General features: G+C 32.9%; 1 long non-coding RNA gene across 6 annotated transcripts in view; it reads right to left on the bottom strand.

Annotated features, from left to right (window-relative positions):
- LOC111093523 overlaps window positions 1–14291 on the bottom strand; it is a 321727-nt gene that overhangs the window by 79128 nt on the left and 228308 nt on the right. The window contains exon 8 of one of the 6 annotated variants that reach the window (XR_005382197.1): window positions 6238–6339. The exons of the other annotated variants lie outside the window; for them this stretch is intronic. This is a non-coding gene — a long non-coding RNA (uncharacterized LOC111093523). Of the gene's footprint in view, window positions 1–6237; window positions 6340–14291 lie in introns of those variants that run through there. 6 annotated transcript variants of the gene reach the window in all.

Genomic DNA, 14291 nt, shown 5'->3' with positions numbered 1-14291 from the left:
CAAGCCTGATAGCTGGACCCAGGCACCAGAGTCTCCTTACCCTCTTCCCTGTCCTTGGAATGTATGTTCCACTCACCATACCGGCAAAAGGAGCCAGCTTCAAAAATGCAATCATGAGAGTAATGCGTTGTTGAGATCATCATTTGGACTGAGTATGTTACCAAACCCATTTAAGGCCTCTATATAAACTTTGAAGATTCTGGGGGGTGGGCGCAGATCTACTCATCTTATGGCCGCCCAAGACAAACTTCAGGTGTAATACCCCTTGCTTATTAAACCTGCCAACTACCCATTTGGAGTGGTTTGCCTTTTGCTTCAGTCTCTCCCTGTCCTCTGTGGACAAATTTCAGATCCTATCCAGTAAACTCCTGAGGTAGCCAGGCAAAACAAAACTATATTTAGAAATAAATTTGATAATTTTTAAGGTTAATTATAATAGGCACTAGCCATCCACTCTTTTTTTTTTTTTAAGTCTTATTTGTTTACTTTAGAGAGAGAGAGAGAACACATGCACACCAGGGGAAGGGGCAGAGGGAGAGAGAAAATCCTCAAGCCAACTTCTGCTTGCTGAGCATAGAGCCTGACATAGGACTCAATCCCAGGACCTTGAGATCATGATCTGAGCCAAAATCAAGAGACCACAACCCAACCAACTGAGTTACCCAGATGCCCTTTCTAATTTAATTTAATTAACAATATTTTGAACAATCTGCCCTTGGTAAGCACTCAAAGACACACATTTAGCTTGAGATAGCATTCAGTTAATTCTTTCTACTTTAAATTGAAACAAAGGCAAGAAAAAACAATAAGTCTGCATTTATTGCTATAAAAAAAAATAAATTCACTCATTGATTCGATTGATTTGGGCCCAGAGCTACTGATGTGAAGACAGAATCCACAGCAAGGTTGAAAATGTACCTTATTTAGTTCCCTCCCTCTCTCCTCCTCCTTTTCCTTCTCCTGCTTCTCCCTCCCCATCCTCTACTTCTTCAAAGAACAAATTATCAACTAATAAGCTAAACTACATTTATTTTTTAAAATATTTTATTTATTTATTCATAGAGACAGAGAAAGAGAGAGAGGCAGAGACACAGGCAGAGGGAGAAGCAGGCACCATACAGAGAGCCTGATGTGTGACTGACTATCCCGGGTCTCCAGGATCACGCCCTGGGCTGCAGGCAGTGCTAAACCGCTGGGCCACCGGGGCTGCCCGCTAAACTACATTTAAAGTCTTAGTTGTTTTTTTTAGTATTAAGGGTATGAGGATCTCTTAATACTAGGATGTAGTGTTGGGAGCCAGAGAACCTAAATCTTAGAATACAATTAATAAGTATTTCTATTAACATATGTGTTAAGTTTAAGGATCTTAATTCAGTCACTTTAAAACATCAAGTAGATTCATTTTATTGCTCACATTAAGATGAATCTGTGGATCTGCTTTAAATCATATTGAAACATACTATAATTAGGAAGCAATTACCTGATATTAGTATCATTTAGATAAATTCTGCTTATTATAAAATAATTCCTCATTTTGGATATTTTCATGTAAGATTGACTATACTTTTTTGGAATTTACTAGATTACTATTGGTAATCAGAAAATAGTATTTCTTTCAAGTTATTTTCTTTTCAGTCATATTCTATTTGACTTTTAAGTATTAGTAGTAGAGCTAGATATGCATGTCATGGAATTGATTATACTTATGAACTATACAACTATCATGTGGTAGGAAGCATAATAGTCCCCAAATATGACCATGTCCTGATCCCAAAAATTTGTGAATGTTACTTCATATGCCAAAGAGACTTTACAGATAAGACTTTAAGTTAAGGATCTTGAGATGGGAAGTGTATCCCAGATTTTCCAGGTTGGTCCTATGTATCACAATGATACTTACAAGAGGGACACAAACAGAGGCAAAGTCAGGAAGAAGAAGATGCTATGACTGAGGCTGATATTGGAGTGATGCCCTCTGAATATGGAGGAAGGGACCACCAGCCAAATAATTTGGGCAGCCACGAGAAGCTGAAACAATTCAAAGACAGATTCTCCCCTCAGAAGCTCCAGGAGGAAATAATCCTGTTGACACCTCAACTTTAGCCCAGTAATTTTGGATTTCTGACTTCTAGAACTATAAGAGAAGAAATTTATGTCATTTCAAGTCACCAAATTAGTTAAGAGTGTGTTACAGTGGCCAAAGGTTATGATATGTATTGGTTAATATACATGAGTACATTCCACTTGGGTTATTGATAGGCAGTAAATCTGGAAGAAATATTTTTCTTTGTTTTTTATTTGGAAGAAATACTTTTCAGATGAAAGATGAAGCTTATTGATTTTAAGCTAATTTGGTATTTACTTTTGAATTTACATATTCCACATATTAAAGTTTATTTATTGCCGTAATGAAGAAGTTCCACACTCATAAATGCTTGTAAGGCTGAATATGTCACTTTTTTGTTTGCGTTTGCATTTATGAATGTTTTTAAGTTATCTCATATGTAGAAACATAACTTAGACTGATATGTACTGGGAATGTCTTAATAAGATGGTAAGCCTGGAAAAATATCCTAATGGCTACTCATGACTGGTAAGCCAATACCCGAGATCAAAGTCTTTGAAGAGTTGGTAGGTGCTAAGAGGATATACATACTTCCTGAGAATGATAAGTCCTTTCTGGAAGGATTTCCATTACATTTACACTGAAAGGAACATTATCTACAGCAGTGGTGTCTTTTGGGGGACTTGAGGGTAAAAGACTCTCTCACCCCCAGATGCTACATTTCTGCCGAAAATTGAATTATCTTTTACAACAGAATATTATAAAAATCTCCTAGAGGTTATTTATATGGCTGTGTATTTTTTAAATAAACAATGCATTAAGTTTGTATTTCCTCTGTATATTAGGTAAATGCCTAATAATTACTTTGTCCACTCCTAGTAAGTTTTGAATGTTATGTAAAATGAGCCTTTCTTTGTCTAATATGTTAGAAATAATTATATTTCTTGAGAATAATGAAATTATTGTCTATGTGTGTATAGGGATGTATATATGCATAAATTCATACGTATTTTTTCATTACTTCTGAATATGAGCATAGAAATATGTGTGTGTAGTTTTTGTGTATGAAATTGAGTAGTTTTTTAAAATCTAAGCTAAGACCTCATTAAAGGAAAAAACACACTTTGTTCCCTTCAAACAAGTATAATCATTTCTTTATATCTTAGGTATATGAGAACTGTGTTATAATAAATATATTTTAAGGAAATTTGTTTTTTTTTAATTAAGGGCATTTTTTTTAATTTTTTTTTTTTATTTATTTCTGACAGTCACAGAGAGAGAGAGAGAGGCAGAGACACAGGCAGAGGGAGAAGCAGTCTCCATGCACCGGGAGCCTGATGTGGGACTCGATCCCAGGTCTCCAGGATCGCGCCAGACACTTAAGCTTAAGAGTCAGACACTTAAGCTTAAGAGTCAGACACTTAAGCTTATCAAGGTAAAATAAATACTAAAATGCAGGAGAGACCACATGGAGAGCTTTATAACTATAAAACGTAGTTGTCTGAATCCAGCTGGAAGCCAAGTGAAGACTATTCATGAGCCCAATGGTTGCGTCACTTTTTTTTTTTTTTAATCACAAGAAGGAAGACAAAGTAGCATTGGAGGGCTGAGGTGATTTTGCAGCAGAAAACAACATTTAGAGATGCATGTGGCAGCTGACACTCAGGAGTCCAGGCAATAAATAATATGACCTTTAAGGTCGGTTAGGTTCTATTTAAGGACAGAAACCCAGATCCAGACCGCAACTAACGGTTAATACTTCGATAACCAGGAGGTAAATCTAGCATGATATCCAAAGCTAGAAAGGGACTGGGCACTTCGGAGAGTCAAGGAAGCAGCAGGCACACACTGAGCTGTGGTTCTTAAATACTAAGGTCTACAGAAGTTCCTTGAGTCATACAATCAGAGCAGAAAACCCTGATCAGAGTGGGATGGTAGTGGCTAGATCAGTTAGAAGCCCAATGATCACAATTGGACCACAATACTGAGCATCTGATTTGGATCCTATGCTATTTTTTCAATTTTATGAAATAAAATTGACATGTTAGTACTGTGTAAGTTTAAGGTGTACAAAGTTATAATTTGATATACATATATACTGTGAAATGATTATCCTATAAGGTTAGTTAACACATCCAACATTTCACATAGTTACGTGTGTGATGACTTTTAAGATTTACTCTCTCAGCAACTTTCAAGTATACAACACTATTAAACTATAGTTGCCATACTGTACATTACATTCCCAGAACTTGGTCATTTTATAATTGAAAGTCTGTGCCCTTTGATCGTCTCACACATTTCTCCCACCCCCAACCCCTGTTGAAGGTGATCGAGGAGCTCAGTGATAAGGGCTCAGGCATCTCTTCATCCATCATTGTCAGAAGAAAGATTTACAACAACCTTTTATTTATTTGGTAGTGATGGAAAGAAGAAAGGGGGTTGAAGAAAGCTAGATCAAAGAACAAAATTTAAGAGAAGAGAATCAAAGTGGTTAAATTTATTAAAACCTTTTCATTGAGAATATTTTTTCTTCTGTTGCCTTTGAGAATTACAGATAACTTCTAAGTTGTCAATGGACAGAAATTATTTTAATTGTTTTTAAAAATGTGCGTGTCTTCTCCCTTCTCATGTGGACCACTAAAGTCATCATGTTTTATGTTTCTGCTTTGGATATCAGCAAGTAGGAGCTATTTTGGCTATACAATCTATGTAGTTAATTAATTATGTACAGTTTTTATGCTTATACAATCATACTAAAACCATTTGTTTTCTTACGCACTAGTTATTGTCTGGATCGGTAATTATTGGAATTAAAATAATTTTCTTTAAATATCTGAGGCAAATTTTCTTATTTTTCATTAGAAACATAGTAACAATGGTTCAATATTTTCTGCTAGAGATGTTCAGCACTTTTTAATAAATTTATCTATTTCTATTTTCCATCCGTGGTCTTCTGAACATCTATAAATATGTCAATACTTGAACAATCTTTTTAAGCTTTTCAGAGAGAAGTGCTTCTTGGGATCAGTATTAATCACTCTTCTCAGTAGGATATGAAAAACAGAAATAAGGAAGAGATAAGGATGAGAAAAATTCAGATAGACACCTGTAAATGTAAGCTGCTACTTGGTTTTATCTGATTCAATCTTGTATAAGTGAACTTTGCTGACCTCCTTAGGCTGGCGGAAGGCTTTTCTGGCTTGAGAATTTTTCATCTTCAGCTTCAGGGCAATAGGTTCAGTTTAGTAGTCATTTCTGGTATTAACCTGATTTTATCTTAAAAGATGTTAGTTTTTTCTCTTGCTCTCTTCATAACCAAGTGTTCCTTCTACCTCTGTAATTAAGAGTAACACAAGGCAGGGAGGTCTTTCCTGGAAGGTGATACTCATTCCTCATTAGACCACAATTTCTAGTTAGTGCCACTTTTTTGCAGCTCTAATCACATGCCTCTCTACTCTTAAGTTGACACCGTGTAGCGACTGTGCTACTGTTCCTTTCTTCTTGTTATTCTCAAAACTTCTTGGGAAAAACTTTCTTTTTGGGGTATGGGTAGCTAAGGTGCAAACTGTAACTTTATCTTATGCCTGCTCTTCTTTCTTTGAATCTGATATATACTACTTCCTTTCATTAAATGCTTGTTTACAATTCCTACCTGCTTAAGTTTTCAAAAAACTATGTATCATTGGAAACAGCCTATCCTTGGAAACAACTAATAAAATATATGTTATTTTGTCTTTCTTAGTCAGCTGAAATAATTTTGGACAAATATAAAAATAAATACAGTTCCAGGGTATTACTAAAAGATTTCATATCAAGGGCATGTTTAAACCCACTCAATGCAATAAATAAATAAATAAATAAATAAATAAATAAATAAATAAACAAAGCAAATAAACCCACTCAATGCTTCAAAATGGTAATTGTGAATATCACAACCATGTGTATACTCCAGATGCCTTTTGTTAATTACTAACATACATAGCTTTATGTAGATGCTTAATAAAAATAGTATCAGTGAGGAGTAGAAATTTTTATGTCACATATCACTAAATATTTTGTTCACAAAATAAGTATAATTTAATTAACTAATAATACTAAGAATGGCTTTCTAGGAATGGTAATTAATTATCATCAATATTAATTTTTAATTACAGAGATGTAGATTGAAGGTCTTGTAGTTTGTGTCTTCAAGTCATAGATGACTGTTCGGCACTTATTTTAAATGCTTCTCTTTTTCCAAAGTCCTTGTTTTATAATGTGAACTTTAAATGCTGTCAAATCCAAAAGGACAGAAGACCTATTATCTATAATGATACACATTTTATCTTTGTGAGAACATTTAAAACAAAAAAATCACTCATCCTTTGAATAAACTCAAATTTACTCCCTACAATGTTTTCCCTATATTAAGAATTAGTCATTACTGAGAAGTTTAATGCATAACAATTGCTTTTCTATCACCTATTTTATGAAAGAAAAATTTATAATCCTTATTTTGTTTCCCCAGGAAAAGAACATTTAAACTTAAATAAGGATATTGGCGTGGAATTTAAATGCAGATAAAGAGACTGAAATTAGCCCATTTAGAAAATTATGAGGCCAAAGGACAATTTATTAAACTCTTGTGAAGTTTATAAATTGAACTCAAATATTTCTTTAGGTATAGAATCAGATGAAGCATGGTAAGTCTTACTTTTTGTTGCACATTATTTGTTATTATATTACTCTCTGTTCTAGATGTTTCTTCCCCAAAAGGTTATGAAATAGGTTGGTGCTGTCCAAGGCAATGAACACCAGGGATCATGATGTAAACCCAATGCCACCAGGGGATACTTGGTTTGTAAAAATAATTTAAGGACAAAAATAAAGTCACAGTGCAAACAATAGGTTTTAACATATCTTTTCATATTAAAACACACACATAAACACAAACAGCAGAAAGAATGTTTCTTGAAACTATATTCAGAAAAATCCCTTTAATTTCTAGACCAGACAGTTTGTATTCAACTCATCAATAAATAACAATCAGGTATATATTTTTAGTCTGCTCCCATAAATTTTGTAAATCAGTCTAATGCCTGTTTATTTTAAAGAAAATATTTCATTTGCAGGCTATTTAAAATAATATGACTGTCTTATCATTTATCGTAACCCAATGATAAACTATATTTCTCAGTGAATTATTTGTTTAAATAATAAAGCTTAGAGTTTCTATGAGTTTAAAGGTGTGGCTACAGTTGACTAAATGAAATGGCATAGTTGAAATTCGGATAATGCTATGTCATTAGTTATAAATATTACATTTTTCATGATTTGTGATAACAATAAATGTTTAATGTATTCTTTGCTCTGACTGCTGTGAAGTTCAGAAGTAAATTTGATGCCTAATACCTGAATTGTGTTTCCTTTAAAGGAGTTCTTTTTTAGTCTTAAGTTTTTGTGTGTGTGTGTGTGTGTTTGTCACTTTAAATTTACTTCTGAAAATAAATCATATATCTAATAAATTATATACTTCATACTTGCAGTACAAGTAATATACCAAATGATTTTGTCTCTCAGTTTCTGTTGAAAATCCCTAGTTGCATAGTGAAAACTTCATGCTAACCATTTCTACTTATATAGATTCTCATTATATAGGCAACATATCTAAATTACTATATACATTTTGACCAGTATATTCTGGCTATTATAAACCATTGCTTCTAACAGTTTACTCCAAGAAAGAATATACCCAGATAACTGGCTAAAAATGTGTATTTGTGGGGCCAAACCACACACTCTAAATATTAAGATAGTTGTCACCAAAATAAGAATATGCAACAGCATGTCGTTTTTTGTTTTTTGTTTTTTGTTTTTGTTTTTGTTTTTGTTTTTGTTTTGTTTTGTTTTTATCTAGAGGGATCTCAGGATCTAAGTTTTGGATACTTTAGGTCAAAATATACATAAAACATCTAAGGTATTAAACAGACATTTGTATATACAAGTCTAGAGTTCCGGATCTATTAGATGCTTTTCAGTAGATTTCAATGAATAGTTGAATAGTTTATTTCCACTTTGACTCACTTTAGAAATTGAAGGAGGCAGTATTGTAAGTTGGGTGAGGATAATAGACTTAATCTCCAACAACTCTGGGTAAGTAAACTAAATAAATGTTTTTCTGGATATAAAATAGGATATCGGGGCACCTGGATGGCTCAGTCAGTTAAGTGTCTACCTTCACCTCAGGTCATGATCCCAGGGTCCTGGGATACAGCCAGGCATCAAGTTCCATGCTCAATGAGGAGTCTGCCTCTCCCTCTCTCTCTGCTCCTTCTCCCTGCTTGTGTTCTCTCTCTCTCTCAAATAAAATCTTTTTAAGAATTAAAAATATAATAAAATAGTCTACCATTCCATGAAACTTGTCTTAGACATCCACTTTGACTGGGTGCTGTAATGCAGCATTCCCCATCTCAGGAGATGAAAAGATTTACTTTTCTAGCTTTGCTTTATATCCAGTTCAATGGGAAATTTTGTTAGAGGCACCTTTAAATATCCTCAAAATATGATCCTTTTCTATTTCTGAAGACTGTTATTTTTTGCCTGCATTCTGGAATAGCCTGCAAAACAATCTGCTTGCTTCTATCTCTCTGCTCCAAGGACGGTTCTCGTTAGAGAAGCAATAGTGATTCTTGCAAAAAGCTGGATTGATCATGCCAATTAGTTCACTTATGTCTCTGTGAAGACTTTACATTTCTCTTAAACTAAATACCAAGTTCTTGAATGGCCTTCCCTGACATCCTTTTCCACTCCTCCCCTTGCTTTTTGGGCTCCAGGCAGACTGGTCTCCAAGATGTTCCTTGGATACACATCAAGCATATTCCATCTCTAGACATTGCCTAAAGCTAGCCCTAAGTCTAGTTAATTTGCCATTATTTATCATTTTTTCTGAAGTTATTGCTTTTATTCTTTTTTCACTGTCTTAAATGTCTAAATGAGGAATGCTATAGTTGCTAGGTTTACCTGTACTTTGTATTTTACAATTATATTTTGTTAACTATTTTTATTATCATAAGAATACCTAACATGAGACCTAGCTTCATAAATTAATTTTAAGTATACAATACAGTATTGTTAACTAGAGTAAGAAAAAAGAGAGAAGACTCGAACTCAAAAATCAAAGAAGACACATTACAAGTGATATTACAGAAATAAAAAAGTGCCACAAAAGACTAGTATGAACAATCACACTCCAACAAGTTAGAAAACCTAGAATAAATGGACAAGTTCCTAGAAAAATACAACCTCCCAAGAGTGAATCATGAAGAATTAGGACATTCAAACAGACATATAATTAGTAAGGAGATGTAATCAATAATCAAAACCTCCTCACAAAGAAAATCTTAGGGCCAGATGGTTTTACCTGTGCATTTTTAATCTCCACCAAAGTTCTTGGCATGAAGTGAGCATAAATGAAATGTTAGCATAATTTTTTTGAATTAAGAAATTATTGAATAAATAATAAGCTCTGATTTATCTCCTACTCTTCTGCTTTGTTATCATAATTTACACTCCCAGATTAAAAATTCTCAAGTTTTCTTTATCTTTGCTTCCACTGAGTACTTAGTATGGAATTCCATTTTTCTTCTTGTTTAAAAATATTATATATATTTTAAATTCCCAATAAAATGCCTCATCTGTTATGAAAACTTCACTTATAAAGGACCAAAAAAAATATTTTATTTTCTTGATATTTTCCTAATGGTAAGAGTCTAGTTTTCTTTTGAGCATGAATTATAAAAGTTGGATATTGGAGTATGTTAACCTAGAAAATATATTTATCTAATAATTATTTTAATAAAATGATCAAGCAATTTTAATCCAACGTATTAGATTTATTAAGGCAATGTGACATGAGAAAAGATATCCACATTTGAACATAGAAAGGCTTTGTTTTTGCTTTTGTTTTGTTTTTCATTTTTTAAAGATTTTATTTATTTATTCATGAGAGACACAGAGAGAGAGAGGCAGAGACACAGGCAGAGGAAGAAGCAGGCTCCATGCAGGGAGCCCGACATGGGACTCGATCCCGGGTCTCCAGGATCACGCCCTGGGCTGAAGGCAGTGCTAAACCGCTGAGCCACCCAGACTGCCCTGTTTTGTTTTTCATTTTAAAGGGAGCTGGACAATATAGTAAGTTTCTGTGGCATATTTTCATTTTCTTAAGCCATATGATAAAAATTGTGAATATATATGTAAATCAGATATTATCCAGGCCAACAGTTTAAAATGCCTCCTCATGAGGCACACAATAGTTTTAAGTATTGAGAACCAGTAGTCTTTAAGAAACAGCCTTTAAAATTGTTTTCTTGCATTATGCTCTTTTCCTTTTAATATTTGGAATCAAATGTATGCCCAGTTAGAAAACAATATGATCTTACTCTTTTTATTAATTGAGAGAGATGACAAAGTTCTGATGCCAAGAGTTTATGATTATTTTTGAAGGAAGCAGCGTTGGTAGATGGAATATAGCACATACTTTGAAGTCCTAGAGCCCTACAGTTTCAATATGGTTCACTGTAGTGTATAACTAAGACATGAAATAATCTCCCTGAGACTGAATTTTCATACTGTAAGATGATATATCACTTAATATAATGTCATTAAGATTAAGTGATAGAATGTATGTGAAAGCCATAGCAAATACTTGTCACAGATTATGAATCCAATATTTAATTTTGTGATCATGGTACAATTATCATTGATTTGTACTCATCAGACAGTTGTAAATAAAGTATATTTGATACAAATTTATGTAGAAAATTGAATAGTACAAATGATTACTTTCTAAAAACTAAGAAAAATGAGTCTAGAGCAGTCTAAGGACTTTTAAAGGAGAAGGGGAAAATGCTGATTTTTAAATTTTGACTAGAATTTCAATAGAGAAACACAACAAGAGAAAATGTGGGAAAGGAAAGGATTAAATTTAAGAATGAATATGTCAAGATAATGGAACAGGCTGGTATATGGTGATTTACACTAACAATAATGGGGTTAAATTTGGGTAAATGGATTTTGAATAGGGAAGATTGTGAATCACATGATTAGAAATATGGATTTGCTATCCATGCATTGAAGCTTGGTGAAGGTGATTATGAAAATAATGTTTTAAGATTATAAATATGGTGGCAGGTAAGTGGAATTTATTGAATTCAATAGTGACTAGAGATTAATTAGTCTGATGATTTGCAGGAAGTATGTTAACATTTCAAAGACATTAATGTCATTAAATGGGTATAAATTGATTACATTGAAACTTTTAGCATTTTCTTTAATTTTCCTCCTGAATCTAATTATGAACAACAAAGAGTCTGACGAAAACTACAAAAGTAAATATTTGGGCAGAGTACTGCTTTCTCTGGAAATGTCTGCTAATCAAATCCTATGATTCCTCTAGTTAATAAAAAGATCCTTTCCTACAATTCCAAACTCCAGGCTTCCAGGAAATATCAATGTTATGTCTTCTTTATTTTTAAAAGTTTTACCTATGTATTTTGCTAAAGAGAGAGAGAAAGAAAGAGAGAGAGAGAATGTGGGGAGGGGCAGAGGAAGAGAGAATCCCAAGCAGATTCTACACCGAGTGCAGAGTCCCACATGGGGCTCAATCCTATGATCCAGAGATCATCAACACTAGCTGAAACCAGGAGTCAAGATTCTTAAAACACTATGCCACTCAGGTGCCCCCCAATGTTATGTCTTCTTAATTCTTATAATGAGATTACTTTGAAAGGACATGGTGACAAGAGATCCACTGATTCAACAAAAGTCATAAATATATCTCAAATTTAGTTGTCTTCAGAATCAACTGGGGAATTTTTTTTTCAAGATTCCAGAACTCAAACCCTCTGAGATTTTAAGTTACTAGGCCTCCATAACTGAGGAAGTGTTTCTGATTCTGATTCTGATGCTGTAGTTTTTCTAAATACATTTCAAGCAACACTATTTCTAGAGTTAAGAGTCAAGCCATTTCCCTAATGAAATATTAGTTCATTAGAATTACTTTGGGAACTTACTTAACTCTCTCTCTACTGCTGCTACAACCCTTCCTTCTTTACAAGGACACAATACATAAGTTGCAAAAAAACCCCTGAGAATATTGTGATTCATTACTCCAGAAACCTAAAGTACTTTGCTGTATGTCTTAGATTGATATTTTAATTGGTCTGAAATAGGGATGATGATATCTTCAATTTGGTTAAACATGGTATTTATTGTCTTAAATAAAGGTTTGTGTAGTAATTTGATAATTAACTATTTCATAATGTTCATACTGCCTTTTATCTGCACATTCAATTCAGGCTTACTCCTTTAGCATAAGTAGTTCATTAATGACACTTCACTTCTACATTATTAATGATTGATTCACTCATCAAACTGGAGCCAATTTTAACTAATGTTTAGATTTTTAGATTTGAGATAAATTTCAATTATATTTCTGCTTTTCTTATTCAGTGTGAGGACATGGTGGTTAATACACGTAGGACATCAAGGGAGATGAAGTAAATAGAGCTTTCAATGGTATCTCATTAGTTACATTTTGGAAAATAACTAGTGGAGGCAGGATTTAGAGTCCATATCCATGATCTGTCTTGGTACTTATGTAGCATTCTAACTTAATAAACTAAAGAAGAAACAGTTTAATAAATCACCTCTGGCAAAAACAACACCTTGCAGTTCAGTATTTTTTTAATTATATGAATTTTGCATAAATACAGTGTAGTTCACTTTATTCCATAGCGTGAGATATAAATGAAAGACTGTTGATAAAAGTGCTTTAAAATCTATCGAGTCTTTCAACAATATATCATATAATTAAAGCCAAGTTTTAGGTTCATAAAGAAAGTAGCATTTTTAAAAAATTATAAAGGCATTATATTGTTCTCAAAGTGTTCTAAAATAAATGAAATGGCAAACCAACAAGCAAAAATTCACTACCTAGAGGTAACCAATGTTTTACTGGGAAAGATTCTTGCAAACAGCTCCCATTAGGCGTTGAAAGAAAATAATAGAATTTACAATTTTAACCACTTAAGAAAATTCAGCACCACTTAATTCAGAATTGAATGGACACTGTTACACTCATTTTGTGTGTGTGAGGTGACCATGTATTATAGATGTGAAGGAGCTATCCTAAGGAAAAACGAAGAGCCGCAATTTGAAGAGTTTGAGATCCTTTTAATTTTAGACACTTATTACTTTTAGATACCTATTATATTTAACTACTGCAATTCATTGCAGTTTTTGTGCTATGAGATAACATGTATGTTGTCATTTTATTTTTTAAAATATCTAAGTAATAGACAATTTAAAATATTATGCAAAAAAAAACATGGAGAATGAGATTAAAATTAATTTGTACTACAGAGAAATTTAGTAATTGTCTTGTGGTAAAGAAATTGTAAAATTTGGGAAGTTGGCCAGTTATAAACACTCTTAAAGTCTCAACTTTTAAAATATGGAAAACAGTAATTTCTAATCTGATTCACAGAATTTATTAAATAAGCATTTGGGTAAAATTGACATTGGAAAAAATATAAATTTACCAGCTCAGATTAAAAACGTTTTGTAAAGCAGGTGGTTGGGACTGAAAACTGAATGAGACTGGTTTAGCAAGCACTGCCAAAGAGCCTTTTGTTCTATTTATATTTAGATTTCTTCAGGAAGTATTTTTATAGCAATATTTTTTTAGAAAACAAATTTTAAAATATGCTGAAATGAGAACCACTTCGTGAAATCATTGTATCAACTCTTAAGAACTTTAAAGATGAATGTGACTACTTAATCATAACTTACTAGTTTTTATTTATACAAATTAAATATTAGTTTTTATTTATAAATATTAAACAAATATTAAAGCATTAGCTTATTTTTTGTCTCACTTTAAAATTTGGATAATTATATCTCTTTCATTCTGTTAAAATAGGAATAGGAAATTACATGCAGAAGTAAATTTACTTGTGATACAACTCAATATTGTTTAATAGATTGTGATATTTGATCTGAATCTTTTGCGGACCAAAACAATGAAGTTTGTTAATTCATTGTTCAAGTGTTAATTCATTCCTCATTGTTTTTACATGCCTTTGAAGAGTCAGGATGAAATGAATGATGGACTTGGAGTAGAACAGAGTGAACAGCCAAAAAAGAAATGTACAAATTGAGGTGCAGGATGAGATGCCCCAGAATA

This window comes from Canis lupus, chromosome 31 (assembly GCF_011100685.1).
Source record: "Canis lupus familiaris isolate Mischka breed German Shepherd chromosome 31, alternate assembly UU_Cfam_GSD_1.0, whole genome shotgun sequence".
Taxonomy (NCBI): Eukaryota; Metazoa; Chordata; class Mammalia; order Carnivora; family Canidae; genus Canis; species Canis lupus.
The sequence above is the reverse complement of the archived record's forward strand: the minus strand, read 5'-3'. Positions and strand labels throughout refer to the sequence as shown.